A 16,411-nucleotide genomic window follows, 5' to 3' on the forward strand; every position below is an offset into this window, starting at 1 on the left:
AACTAAAGAAGTATGTTCTCCAGCAGACAATGGGCAATAATGAGCTTCTGATGAGCCATATATAAATTTTTAAAATATTACAATATTTTTAGCCTATTTTAAGATATAAACATGTTTCCAAAAATACAGATTTTGCTTCTGTTTATTGATTTATTATCATTTGGTGGTCTATTCAAAGGTCTTCATAGAGTCAATAAATTCTGATTATTTTTTCAAGTTAAAAAGTTGCCGGGCGTGGTGGCTTACGCCTCTAATCCCAGCACTTTGGGAGGCCGAGACGGCCAGATCACGAGGTCAGGAGATCGAGGCCATCCTGGCTAACACAGTGAAACCCTGTCTCTACTAAAAATACCAAAAAAAAAAAAAAAAAAAAAAAAAAGCAAAGGGATTTTTTAGCAAAAGCACAGCCTCCCAGAGTACAGGGAAATGATATTAAGATTACCCGATAGGGTTATTGGGGAAGTATGTGTTGCAGAAACATGTACTTCTGCAATTCTTGAGCAAGAGCTACTAAGGCCAACCAACAAGAAACTCTTGTCAGGAACCTGGCATTATGTGAATTTATCCAGTATGCTTCCTGGAGATCACTTGACTCTAAATAAAAGTGACAAACATCACCTTGTGTTTTCTGAGCAGGAAGGAAAGGTGCAAGCTAAAATGTGTTGTTATGATGCTAGTTGGCTTTGAAATTACTTTTCAAACAAAGCTTGCTTTTGATGAGTCCTAATCTGATATTCATGCACAAAAAGTGAAGATATAGCAAGTGTACTTAAAGAGAACTATGACTTAGAAAGCAGAACATTTATATTTATGTTTGTAGAGACTAGGAGAGATAATTGTCTTAGAAGTGATTTAAATGAACAGAAAGTAAGTGCCCAATTTCCAAAGAAGAATTAGAGACCTCAAAAGCCTTTATTAGAAAATCCTTGTGTTCTTTTTATGAAATGTCAGTGAAATGAGAGATTGTCATGATGTTAAACCAGAATAAGAATTTAAGGAATGGAGAAAAGCAATGATGAAAAAAAAAGTATGTATCAACCTTTGATCTAAAGTTTTCCTCTTCTTTGGAAAATGTCAAATTTTATGTGTATATTACTTGAGCTGAAATGTAAAATCTTAAGATTTATGCTGAAGCTTCCTATGACTCTAATGAAAATTTAGAATGTGAATAAGAACTTTTTAGAAATACTTTCTATTGTTATAGCTTCAATAAATTCTAAAAATTGTTTTTACATAACATCCATGGCAAGAAAAATTGTCTATACTAATCATAACATTCTTCTTCCATACTTCAGTATGAGAATACAACCATATTATTTTCTAATATTAAGGTCTATTTATTGATCCTCAGCAGCATTATTACAGTTATCTAATCTTTATTCAAATCATACTGTGCACAAAAACTGTTCTGACATTTAACTAATTTTCAAACATCTTAAACCATTCAAATGTAGTTTCCATTGAGTATAATTTGACTTTTATAAAACTCAGTTGAGAATTCCTTGTTTGCATATGTGTTTTACTTGTTTACATTTGTTTTTCTATCATATGCTATGTTTTCTCTATTGTGTAAACCAGGGAACTGAGAGTTTGCAGACCTTGGTTACCACATACATACCTAGGATCCAACACAATAGCGTTTCTGAATTTATACCAGAATCAGTATACTAGAAAGTATCTAGTGCACAGTAGGCACTCAATAAATGCTTGTGAAAATGGAAAAATATTTACATATAAACTTAGCAATTAAGGTGGAAGCTTATTAATTTGTGAAGTTCTCAATTCTTCAGATAATTTGGAAGGGTATTGTCAAGTGATTTATCCAGATTTTATTTTCCTTGCAATCATTTCTCCCTATTCTCCAGTTCCAGCATTCACATAATTTCTCTCTGACACAAATCTGTCTTTTTAGCTCATCACGTATTTTTCAAATAAGTTGTAAATCATTTTACTTATTTTATTGTCTGTCAATTTATTTCTCTAGTAGTCTCTCAAATTTTTTACTTGGCCTCACTGTGCACATACATACCAGCACATTCTCAACCCCTTTCCCTGTTTAAAAAAACTGGTTACAGTGTGATTTGGATTTGAAGCAGTAGATAATATACGTGCAACTGAAACATTTTTCCTTTTCTTTCTAGCTACAGTAAAGTCCAAGTCTATACACCAAAGATAGAAAAAATGAGAAAAATAAATGGAAAGAATGAAGCAAAAATAGAGCCCTGAAAGATACAAAGAGGTGTATTTAGAAAGTAGAAGGATCAAGACACTGTGTGCCTCAGAAAAAAGGAAGGTAAGCAGCAGTCGACTATATTTTTTAATTGAGATTTTCTTATCTAATTGGAATTATCCATGTAAGGAAACGAATCAGGAACTTGGTTGCCAGACGCAGAGAAGCAGATAAGATTTTCCTCTAGCTATACACTTGTGCTTTTGGCCTGATTAGCAGTGGATTGAATGACGGCCCTCCTCAAAAGGTATGTTCATATTCTAATCCCTGAAAAATGTAAATGTAACCTTGTTTAGAAAAAATGGCTTTTGCAGATATAATTAAGTTAAAGATTTTGAGATGGAGTAATTCAGAGGAGGAGAAGATAGGAAACAGAGGAGAAGAATCCCATGTGAAGAAGGGGACAAAGATTGAAGTTATACAGGCGCAAGTCAAAAAGGCTGAAGCCATCAGAATGTGGAGGAGGTACGGAAGGATTCTACCCTACAGCCTTCAAAGGGAGCATGACTTTGCTGACACCTTGATTTTGGAATTCTGGCCTTGAGAACTGTAATATAATAAATTTCTGTTGGTTTAAGCTATCAAGTTTATTGCTATTTGTTAAGAGAGCAGTAGGAAACTAATGGTATGTATATTCCTTCTTTAGTGACAGTTATGAAGTAAAAAACAAAAACAAGAGAATATGGAAACTGCTATACACTAATCATTTTTTTCTGCCCATACCCATCTGAAGCAGTTCCTATTTTTGAAGTTTCCTTTCTCTAACACACACACACACACACACACACACTACCACCACCACCACCACCACACCAGAATTAAATAAAATACCACACAATGAAAGAGACTAGAGGTTGAGAGGGCTTCTATAATTTAAAATGTGGACATTGCGGCATCATCTTTGAATCCACTTGACATATACCAATTCAAAATGGAAAATTGTTGAAAACATATTGTGCTGTGTTAAATGTAAAAGACCATTTATGAATGATGCATGGGTTCTCTACACAGTAAAGCAAGTCACTTCATACATTTCTGCTTGGAAAGGAAAAAGAACATCATTAATGCTATAAAAAATGAGATGGTGATAAATAATGCTTGAGATTCTCTTCGGTCCATCAGCTGCTTTCAAGAAAGTTGAAATGATTAATGCAAAGTTTAGTATGAGCTTGACAAAATATATATACAGATTACATTTTCTTAAGTGAATAAACTTGGAGTTCTTATTTTTCTTCTAATTCTATGTGCAGGTTCATCCAGAATCAGCTTGGCTATAGCTGGAAGCAATTAAGAATATGCACAAAGGCCAGGCGCGGTGGCTCACGCCTGTAATCCCAGCACTTTGGGAAGCCGAGGTGGGTGGATCACGAGGTCAGGAATTCAAGACCAGCCTGGCCAAGATGGTGAAACCCCGACTCTACTAAAAATACAAAAATTAGCCAGGCATGGTGGCAGGCTCCTGTAATCCCAGCTACTCGGGAGGCTGAGACAGAGAATTTCTTGGACCCAGGAGGCAGAAGTTGCAGTGAGCGGAGATCGCGCCACTGCACTCCAGCTGGGTGACAGAGCGAGACTCTGTCTCAAACAAATAAATAAATAAATAAATAAATAATAAATAAATAAAAATAAAAGAATATGCACAAAGATTTGAAACTCTAGGAAATTGTTTTTATCTCTAATAGATTTCAGCGAAGGTAAATTGTGCATTGGTCACAAGGGAAAACTTGTCATGGTGACTCGTAAATTACTAAAATTGCTTTCATTTGGGAAATAGGCCTCATTAGTCCTAAATTTTACCTTATGATTATGTCAGGTAGCCAAACATCATTGCTTATGCTGAAATAAAGCTCTAGGTACTATTTATTTTAATAAAAAACCCAATGATCCTAGCACATTACTTCAGTTATAATCTCAAAGCTAGTACCATATATAAGGGAAGCCAATGGTATTACTTCTACCTCCTTCTCATGAAATCATCATTAAAGGCACATTCATAGATAATGGGAACTGAGTCAAGATGTTCAGCCTGACAATCCACTCCTATCTCCTGGGCCCAGATGCCCGTTCTTTAGCTCTTCAGGAGAAAGAAAAATATGCACTCACTACTGATATCCAAAACTGCCTATTAGCTTATAAACTTCCAGAATGCATCTTTTTCAAATAGCAGGTAACATATTCTTACAACTTTCTGGGAAGAGAAAAATACTCAAGAGGTTTGATGCTTATCTAGTACAATTTCTTCATTTAATTAATAGAGAAACTAGAGAACTTGAGGGTTGAATTAATGTCTCGGACCTCAAGTTCCAAAGTACAATCAACTTTATCTAAATTTGTATAAAGTTGTAGAATTTCATGAAGAGATAGAGTATAGTACAGCCATGGCTATAAAAACATGTATACCTGCCAAAAAGGAATTCTCCACTTGCAAATATATGTGAGAACAAAATATTAAAAGAAGAGCCAAAACAAAGGTAAAAGAATACAAAAATTGTAGAAAGATATCTTGATAGTTCAACAGAGCTTTATTTTTTGGTCTGCTATTTTCCTGGCACTATATTACATTCTGAGGCTCTCCCAATGAATTAAACACAGTCTCGGTCCCTTAGAAACATAAAACATTATGGCAGACACTAGTGAACAAATTATTTTGTAAACAGAGATAGAGAATGGATAGAGAATGGTATGCAACAAGAAGGATCAATAATTCCATCCTGAGAAGACTGGGAAAGACAGTCTACAGCTGGAAGCTAAATTGAATCTAGATCAATAAATGGAAGATAGTTTGATCAAGAAAAATAGAAGGAGATTACTGGAGAATAAAAAATATATATAAAAAATAGGTGCAAGGAGGCCATCTCTCCTGGAGGTATCACCTCCAGGCATATCTCAAGGCATTCAGAGGATCTGCTTGTGTAGTTAAGCAGCCTGATCCACTGCATCCTTCCTAGGCATAGATCATGGTACAGCAGGGGTCTCTACACTCCACATCCAGGAAGATTTCAAGGCACTCAGAGCATCAGATTGTCTGGATCAGCAGCCTGAGATGACCCACCCTTTCTGTGCTGATATCCTGATGCAGGGGAGTCCTCTCTGCTTCATGACCAGACAAATCTCCAAGCATCCAGACCACCCACTCATCTGGTTCAGCAGTCAGAGATGCCCCACCCTTCCTAGGCATTGATTATAGTGCAGAAAGATCCTCTTTGCTCCACATGCACACAGATCTCCAGGTAGTCAGAGCATCAGCTCACCTGGATCAGAAACCTGAGGTACCCCACCCTCCCTTTGCAGGGGTCCTAGGGTGTGTGTGTGTGTGTGTGTGTGTGTGTGTGTGTGTGTGTGTGTGTGTGTGTATGTGGAGGGGGATGGGGGCTCTCTCCTACACACCTAGTCAGATCTCCAGTCATTCAGAACAACTGCATCCCTGGTTCAGCAGCCTGATATGCCCCACTTCTCCAGCTGCATGCTTGGGCACAACTTGGGCACTTGGTAGCCACTCACTGGATCCTCCCTTTGTGTTTGTTCTTGTGCTAGCCATGGGGCTACCTGTAGGTGAAACTGCCCAATCTTGTCCCACCTTCCTATCATGTCTCCTATCTCCCCAGAGCTGAGTAGGATGCTCAGACCATTGTGCATCCCATGAATCAGCCCATTGCCTGAGGCAACAGAAAGCTTCTGGCAGTAAACATGGATCAAGTATATACCCAACCTCAGTGGCTATAGCCAGCTTTTACATATAAGTGTCATCTAGTGGCTTGTAGGTCAATCTGCATAGACCAATATAAAACCTGCCAAAAGAAATTCATACAGCTATAGAAGCAAAGCCAAAAGACCCTACCCAGCATTCTGTACAGTAGTACCCACTGACGAAGGAGAAGGCAAATAGAAAGAAAAAAATAATATTATAGAGTAAGAAAGAAAAAGAAAAATCTTACCCAAACAATAAATAATTTTTTAAAATTAGAGGTGTCAGCATCTGCAGATGAGAAGGAATCAGTGCAAAAATTCTGGCGCCACAAAACATCTGAATGTAGTGACAACATCAAAGGACCACATTTGCTCTCCAGCAATAGTCCCTAACCAAAATGGAAGCTCAGAAATGACAAAGAATTCAAAGCATGGGCTGCAAGGAAATTCAATGAGATCCAAAACAAGTTTGAAAGTCAACACACACAAAGACACTTGTAAAGTAATGCAGCAAGTGAAGGAAAAGATAAACATCTTGAATTTCAAAATACAATTAAAGGCTTTATCAATGGATTCAACCAAGTATAAGAAACAATTTTAGAGCTTGAAGACTGGTCTTTTAAGCTAACCTAATCAAACAAAAGTAAAGGAAAAGAAATTCTTTTTTTTCCTCCCTTTTTTTTAAAGTGCAGTGGCATGATCTCAGCCCACTGCAATCTCCATCTCCCAGGTTTCAGCGATTCTCCTGCCTCAGCTTTTTGTATTTTTAGTAGAGACAAGGTTTCATCATGTTGGCCAGGCTGATCTCGAACTCCTGACCTCAAGTGATCCACCCACCTCAGCCTCTCAAAATGCTGGGATTACAGGCGTGAGCCACTGCACCCGGCCCTGGAAAATGAATTTTAAAATATAAATGAAGTATTTGAGACATATGAGATTATATAAAGTGATCAAACCTATGAATTATGGACATTCCTCAGAGAGAAGGAGAAAAAGTAAGCAACCTGAAAAATATATTTGAGGAAATATTTCAAGAGAATTTCCTTGAAAGAGAAGTAGATAATCATGTTGAAGAAATCCAGAGAACACTTGTGAGATATTATACAAAATGAATACCAACAAGGCATATAGTCACCAGACTGTCCAAGGTCAATGTTAAAGAATCTTGAAAGCACCTAGATATAAAGGTCAGCTCACATAAAAAGGGAGCCCCAACAGGCTAATAGTAGCCTTCTCACTAGAAACCTTTATAAGCCAGAAGAAATTGGGGGCCTATTTTCTGCATTCTTTAAGAAAAGAAATTCCAACCAAGAATTTCATATCCTACCAAACTAAGCTTCATATAAGAAAGAGAAATAAAATCTATTCTGGACAAGAAAGTACTATGGGAATATTTTACCACTAAACCTGCCTTACAAGAGATCCTTAACTAAGGTAGTTTTAAACATGGAAATAAAAGAATGATACGTGCTACCACAAAAGCACATTTAAGTACCTAGCCAACAGACCCTATAAGCAACCACACAATAGAAACTACAAAACAACCAACTAACAACATCATGATAAGATCGGCACTTCATGTATCAATATTAAACTTGAATGTAAATGGTCTAAATGCCCCATGTAAAAGGCTAAGTGTGGCAAGCTGGATTAAAAACAACAAGACCCCTCTGTCTCCTCTCTTCAAAAGACTTATCTCACATGTAATGATATCCATAGATGCAAAATAAAGCATTGGAGAAAGATCTACCACAGGAATGGAAAACTAAAAGGAGTAGAGGTCACTATTCTTATATCTGACAAACTTTAAATCAACAACAGTGAAAAGAAGACAAGGACATTACATAGGGAAAAGGTTTGTTTCACCAAGAAGATTTAACTATTCTAAATAAACACATCCCCTATGCTTGAGCACTCAGATTCACAAAAAAAAGTACTTCTAGACCTATTAAAAGACATAGCTGTACAATAATGATGGGTGACTTCAACAGCAGAAAGATAACAAAGATATTTTGTACTTAAACTCAAGACTTGACCAATTGAACCTAATAGACATCTATAGAATACTCCACCCATCAACAACAGAATATACATTTTTCTCCTCTACACACAGAACACACTATAAGATCAATCACATGCTCAGCCATAAAGCAAGCCTCAACAAATTAAAAAAAAAATAAAAATCATACCAACCATACTCTTGGATCACAGTGGAATAAAAACAGAAATAAATCAATATCAAGAAGAGCTCTTGAAACTACAAAATAATATGAAAATTAAACAACTTGCTACTGAATAATTTTCAGGAAACAACCAAATTAAGCAGAAATTAAAAAAAAACACCTCTTTGAAATGCATAAAAACAAAGACACAACATACCAAAATCCCTGGGATGCAGTAAAAGCAGTGTTAAGAGGAAAGTTCATAGTGGTAAACACCTACCTCACGAAGTCAGAAATATCTCAAATAAAGGACCTAAAATCACCCCTAGAAGAACTAGACATAAAAGGACAAACTAACTCCAAAGCTATCAGGAGAAAAGAAATACCTAAAATTGGAGCAGAGCTAAATGAAATTGAGACCATAGAGTCCATGCAAAGAGTCAACAAAACCCAAAGTTGGTTCTTTGAAAGGATGAACAAGATCAATAGACTGCTAGCTATATTAACAAAGAAAAAAAGAAAATCCAAATAAGTTCAATCAGAAACAGCAAAGTGACATTAAAACTAATAAGTGACGTTATAACTATAAGTGACATTATAACTAATCTCAGAGAAACACAAAAAAATTCAAGGACTATTATGAACACTTCTATACACACAAACTAGAAAATCTAGAGGAAATGGATAAATTCGTAGAAACACATAATCTTCCAAGATTGAATAAGGAAGACATTGAAACCCTGAACAGATCAGTAGCAAGTTCTGAAATTAAATCACTAATAAAATAAAAACTACCAGCCAAAAAACAAAAGCTCCAAACCAAATGAATTCACAGCCAAATTATTTTTATGTATGTATGTATGTATGTATGTATGTATGTATGTATGTATGTATTTATTTATTTATTTATTTTGAGACAGAGTCTTGCTCTGTCGCCCTGGCTAGAGTGTAGTGGCAGCAATCTCAGCTCACTGCAACCCAGGTCCAAGAGATTCTCCTGCCTCAGCCTCCAGAGTAGCTGGGATTTCAGGCATGTACCACCACACCTGAATCATTTTTATACTTTTATTAGAGATGGGGTTTTGCCATGTTGACCGGGCTGGTCTCAAACACCAGGCCTCAAGTGATAGGCTGACCTAAACCTCCCAAAGTGCTGGGATTACAGGCATGAGCCACCCTGCCCAGCTGTCACAGCCAAATTCTGCCAGATTACAAAGAAAAGCTGGTATCAATTCTACTGAAATTATTCCAAAAAATCAAGGAAGACAAATTTTTTCCTAATTTATTCTGTGAAGCCAGCCAGCATCACATTGATTAAAAAAACTGGCAAAGACACAGTGAAAAAGGAAAATTACAGGCCAATATCTGTAATAAATGTAGGTGTAAAAATCCTCAATAAAATCCTGACAAGCTGAATCCAATAGCACATCAAAAAGTTAATTCACCATGATCCAGTCAGCTTCATTTCTGCGATGTAAGTTGGTTCAACATATACAAATCAATAAATATAATCCATTACATCAACAGAATTAAAAACAAAAATGATATGACTGTCTCAATAGACATGGAAAGCTTTTAATAAAATCCAATATCCCTTCATGATAAAAACACTCAAGAAATTCGGCATGAAAGGATCATATCTCAAATAAGAGTCATCTATGACAAACCCCACAGCCAATAAAATACCGAACTTCGCTGATGGAATCATTCTCAACCCAAACCTCAGCATCATGCAATACACACAGGTAACAAATGTGCGCATGTACCCCTGAATTTAAAGTTGAAAAAAAAATCTGAAAGTTTTTAAAAAATAAGGTATAAAAATACACCCACTGAAATATAAAACAGTATCAAGTTTATAGAAATCTACAAGTGTGTTTTTATCCACTGGGGTTAAGTTGGAAGAATTTGGGGAGATGAGAGTATTTTGGGAGATAATGGCTAGTAATGATGGCTCTTGCATTCTACTCTAAGAAGTGTGGCATTTAAAGTAGAAATAGTAGTTAGCACTGAAGCATTTATTCTAGAACAACTAAATTCCCAAATTTAAGTCTTAGGTAGTTCATTCTGAAAGCATTAATTGAGGTGGTTTCAAAGAGAAAGAGATAATATCAGACAAAACTAAAAGGTAGAACTGCAGTAATAGGCTCAAGTAAGAAGTAAAATCTGAAGTAAATCAAAAATTAAGTTGTAAATAATCTAGTGGACATGATAAATAAGAGAGAAAGGGGAAACTCTTGAGTAATTTCCCTTTCTGAAATACTTGAATTGTTGAGTACAGTCATCTACTAAGTTGCGACACCCACGGGAAAAAACGCATGCTGTAGGTGATGATGAGTTTGTTATTAGCTTTACTTTGAGATTATTTTAGGACATCCAAATTAAGATGTTTGCAGGGTTGAAATATCTGCACATAAGAAGGGCATATGTGTCTGAAGATCAGGAATTCAGTCAGGGATGGAGATTCAGATTTGTGGGTCACCATGATGCAATTGGTAGTGAAAATAATCAGAGAAATAGAATAACTCATTATGTAGGATAAGATTAGGATCGAATAAAATCAGAATCTCAGTGGACACCAAGACTGGCAGGAAGGCAAAAAAAACTAGAGTACAAGGAGATTGAGAACAATTTGAGACTAAGAAAGGGTCAGAGAGTGGGAGGTTCTTAAAGACAGAGAAGTCAGGGAGTGACATTTTTTAAGTGATTTGTGGTCATCAAGATCAATGTCACTGGAAGGATTACATTGTTTCTGGCACAACAGTGGTTATTGGTGACTTCACAAGAGCACTTTTAATAGAATACAACAAATATAAAATATATTACTGGAAACTAAGTGAAGATTTTCAATTTTATAAATGGTGAATAGGAAACAGGCATTTCTGCTCTCTCTGAAAACCCAACTATAGTGACATTAAGTTATTTTTGAATATATATAAGCAAAAAATCAAAGAAAACAGATTTTAGTACATAAAATGTTATTTCTGGAATATAGAAAGCATATGGATGAATAGTAACTGAGTGTATACATGAAAAATCCAGAACATGACAACTTGGGTAATGACAATTTAAAAAAATCATGATTTATGGTACAGAACCATGGAAAGTGTCAAAAATTGGAGACGCAAATTATCTCTGAAAGCCAGAGTGTGAAGTGGGACAGAAAACAAAAGATTTTTTGAAAGTGTCTTTAGGAGCAGGTAGCTGCCCTGATGTTCTCCCCAAGTCTAACAAACTAGTCCATTGCCCTTTCTTGAGCTCTGCAGGAAAAAAAAAAAAAAAAAAAGGATTATTCTCTGAAGATGTTGAATTACAGAGACTGTGAATTGGAGACATCTTGACTAGCTAAGGTCAAAGATGAGGCACCCCCCTGGACACATGGAACCAGGCGATTGAGGGTGTACTGAATGGAGGGCCTCTTGACCCCATGGCTGCCGGCCTCCCACTACTCTGGCCTCTGTGCTTTTCTGTTGTTGGCAGATGACTAGAGGATTTCTTTCTGAGGAAACTGTCGTGTAGAATAGAGAACTACAAATTCCCCGCAATTTGAAGTTTAACTACATAACAATCCTGCACATGTACCCCTAAACCTAAAATAAAAGGCAAAAAAAAAAAACCTTCTACCCTACCTAAATACAAATTCATGATTAAACAAGCCATTACCACATACATAAATCTTCCTATTAGAATGTTAGGGCCTACTTCTTATTTTGATTGGACAGCCAAGGATCACCAGATATTTGAGAACCTCCTTAAAAACAAAACACAAAAAAATGCACATGAAAATCCAAAGATAGAAAAATGAACAAATAAAAACATCAGAGATCATATGGGGAATAAAAAACACTCATATAAAATTATAATTCTCATCTTCAAATCTAAAAATACTATATTACATCTATGATATGAGAGTATTCAGAGAATACGAATTTTTAGAAATGTGAAATCTTTTGACAAAAATAAAAATAAATGATTGAAATGTTGAAAAGCAATGAATAGAAAATTTTGCAGGAAAAAAATCATTTTAAAATAATAGAATTCTAAAAGGTTAACAACAACAACAACAAAAGCTCAGTCTAAGAGGCCAACTAATGAGTTCCACTGAGAGAGACAATGATGGGGAGGATATTATGAAAGCATCAGTTAAGAAATTTTTCCAGAATAGAAGGATAAGATTTTCCACAAAAAAAGGGCCCACTGAGTATCTACAATGTGGCTCAAATTCATCAATACTCATGACTACTCTTCATAACTATACAATTTCAGGACATTTGGGAAAAGTCCTAAGAGCATCTGGGAAGGAAAAAAAAAATGGGTTACATACAAAGGGCTTATACAAAGGAATAAAAATGACTTCTTACTTCTAACAAGCAACACTGGAAACTAAAAAAAGAACTGAACAATGGATTCAATTTCTGAGGGAAAGTCTTTTCTCTCCTGGAAGTCTATGAATCTCACTGCAAACTAAATGCAAGGATAAAGATATTTTCAGACATTCAAGGGCTCAAATTAACTTTCTCTGTGCACCTTTTTCTGTGTTATAGAGTAACTATAGAAGATTGTTGAAGTATATATTTCATAAAAAATGAAGGAATAAATTTAGGAAGGACCCAGGAATCAGGGCATTTAACACAAAAGGGTGTAAAGAGGAGACTAGAGAAAAATCCAGTTTAGACTGGAACAAGAGGAGTAAAGATTTCAGGAGAGATATTTCAAACACACACGTGTACACACACACACTGGTTTCTTTGTAGTCAAATACATAAAGTAATTTGTCAGTTATTCTTGTGTGTGTGTGTATGAGTATATATGGTAGTCCAGGGATGTGAAAAAGAGCCATATCCTCATTCTTCAAGCTATGAAACCAAAAGATATTCTCTAAAAATATTTAAAACCACTAAGTAGCAGTGAAAACTCAGTATTTAAAATATGCAGTTTAAATGGTTTATATGTGTATGCATACTCTATGGGAAATTACATTGGAATATTCAAAATTCGATTCCTGACATGAGACATCTAAAGTTTTATTATACATTAAAAAAGGTAAAGCATACATATTAAATATCTCAAAGGACAACAGAAATTTTCAAAAAAAATATACTGGAATGAAAAGAAAATGTCTACATAATAATTTTCACCAAATCATAATATCACAAATGCTGAAAATAATAATTCTTATAAATGATATATTATTTTTCATATTTCAGGAAGCTTAATCCACTTTATTTCCTGGAAACTCCTTTCTCTTTCACTCTTCACTGTCAGTTCTTTTCAGAGGCAGATATTGCTAAACTTGCACCAATATGTGTTCTCTAATTTTTCTGTATCAATAGAAGTTCTGATTTTTATGTAGGCATATGGCTTTCCAGGATATATGGTAAATTTCCCATCCTTGTTTATCGCTATGTTTGGATCAATAGACTTTAAAGAGAAGGGTCTTGTGACAGTTTCTCTTATGTGTCCATTTAATGGGGTCATGAAGTGAGCAGATATTCGATTAAACATGATTCTGGGCGTGTCTGTGAGGGTATTTCTGGATGGCTGAGATTAACATCTGCATCTGTAGACTGAGTAAAGTAGATTGCTCCTGCTCCTGTCCTCCACCAATGTGAGCAAAGCTCATCCCATCTGTTAAAGGTCTGGATAGAGCAAAAATCTAGGCAACAAAGAATTCACTCCCTCTGTCTCATGGTCTTTGAACTGGGGTATCAGTACTCTCTTGCCTTCAGATTCAGTCTGACATGTATACCTTTGACTGTCCTGGTACTCAGGTATTTTGAGCTGCAGTGCTTGGTACTTCCTAGCCTTCATAATAGTGTGAGCCAATGCCTTATACTCTGTGTGTGTGTGTGTGTGTCTGTGTGTGTATAAAAAATATAAAATATAAATTTATATTTTTTAATATTTTAAAATATACATATTATATATTATATACATAAAATATATATGTAATATATACCATATATTAAAATATAATATTTTAATACTTTAAAATGTATAAATTTAATATTTTAAAATGTATTGAATATTTTATATTTAAATTTATATGTTATATATAGATATACAAAATTTAAAAATATATAAAATTTGTTCCTCATAGAAGTACAGGGACAAATCTTTCAAAAGAAGGGTTTGACCTTCTTGGCCAGACGCGGTGGCTCACACCTGTAATCCCAGCACTGTGGGAGGCCAAGACGGTTGAATCACGAGGTCAAGAGATCAAGACCATCCTGGCCAACACAGTGAAACCCCATCTCCACTAAAAATTTAAAAAAAAATTAGCTGGGCATGGTGGTGCGTGCCTATAGTCCCAGCTACTAGGGAGGCTAAGGCAGAGAATCACTTGAACCCGGGAAGCGGAGGTGGCAGTGAGCCGAGATTGTTCTGCTGCACTCCAGCCTGGGTGACAGAGCAAGACTCTATCTCAAAAAAAAAGAAAAAAAAAGAAGGGGTTGACCTTCTTCATACTGAATGAGTGTGAAGGATGGAGCTCAAGCAGAATCTTGATCTATTTTGGGGAAATCAAAGGCCAAGATAAGTTAAAAGGAACCGGGTAAAGGCACCTTAAGTGGCTTATCATTCAGACTACCTATCTTTGAAATTCTTTTTATGAGGGAGATAGATAAACTTTTATTTTACTTGTTAATATTATTTTTTATTTTTGTTTTGCCCCTCATAATTTAACCTTATTCTAAATGATGAATTTCCTAAAATAGTCTCATAAAAATGAATGTTTTTGATACTTGGTTTAATTGAACAAGATCACATGTTTTCAGATTCTCCAATGCTGTGCTTTTCTTAACATGTTCTTTTCAATCTCCTGGAGGCAGTCATTTTATAATGGAAAAGACGTTGTTAATAAAGCTGCGTGATTCAGTGAGAACACAGACTGTTTCTTTCTGTTAATGAACCATCTTTATACTAACAAAGATGTAAGCATAATAGTGATGTCCACACAGGGCTACCCAGAAGGTAAAAAAGGAATCAAATGCTGAGTTGGTAAAGCTACTTACCCAAAAAGCCACAGCCATAACGACAGTATAAGGCAAGTGTCTGTGTCCAGCTGCATCACAGTCTTGGACATCACCATCAGTAGAGCGCAATCCATGGTTCCCAGTGTAAGGACAAAATAAATTTGAATCATACCACTGGCATAAGAGATGTTCTTCTGTGGGCCCCAGAGATTGTACTGCAATTAAAAGATGGAGCTGATGATGTAGCAGAAATCCAGAAAAGAGAATAAGTACCGAGAGTGTGGGGATGGGAGACCAGGTATGACAGAATGATGCTGAACAGCTTGCCTATCAGTGTCATGAAGTAGAATATCAAGAGAACTACAAAAAGAACTATTTCCAGAGGAGGTCAATTAGAAAGACCCAGTAGAATAAAGTAATTTTCAGGACTTATGTCGATATTTCCCATTATTATTCATTTTCTGTTACCTGAGAAAAAAAATCATATACATTCAAAAGAAAAAAAAAGTAAGAAAATGCTCCAAGAATCACAGAGAAGCATGGAAAATAAACAAGTCAGTTTGAAAGGTCAATTTCAAACTATTGTTCAATTCTATGACGATTCGAACATTGAGAAAAACTGTGATAGTAATGAATTTAACAAATAAAGAATCATAAAAGCACATACCAATATAAAAAATAAAAGAATAAAGAAATAAATGCTGAAGACAAAGCTATTTCTTACAGTAGAATCCTAAGTAATCCTCATTAGAATGATGGAGTTAGAAAAACATAAATGGATGTTAAAACTATTGGATGAAAATCTGATGAGGAAAAGGATATTTACATAGTTTAAAATATCTCTCCACAAACTACTTAATTCCATAATGAAAAATAGTAAACTTTACAGTAGAAAACAGATCATTTGATATCATGATCAGTATTAACCTCACCAATGTTGTAACAGACCAATATCATATGCTTGCTGATATGATGCTCTGAACAGGACATAATGTCACTTCAATGTTATTCCTGCTGAAAATGCACAGCCTAATTCTAATAACAAGGAAACATGGAACAAACTCAAACTGAAAAAGTTTAACAAATAGGCTCGCCTGTACTCGTCAAACATATCAAGGTCAATGAAGACAAAAACCTGAGGAACTAGACTAGATTAAAGGAGATCAATGAAACATGATATCTGCACTAGTCTGTTTTCACACTGCTGATAAAGACTTGCCCAAGATCTGGTAATTTATAAAGCAAAAAAGGTTTAATGGGCTCACAGTGCCACATGGCTAGGGAGGCCTCACAATCATGGTGGAAAGCAAAAGTCATGTCTTACATGGCGGCAGACAAGAAAGAATGAGAGCTAAGTG

The sequence above is a fragment of the Pongo abelii genome, chromosome 9 (assembly GCF_028885655.2).
Source record: "Pongo abelii isolate AG06213 chromosome 9, NHGRI_mPonAbe1-v2.0_pri, whole genome shotgun sequence".
NCBI classification, from domain to species: Eukaryota; Metazoa; Chordata; class Mammalia; order Primates; family Hominidae; genus Pongo; species Pongo abelii.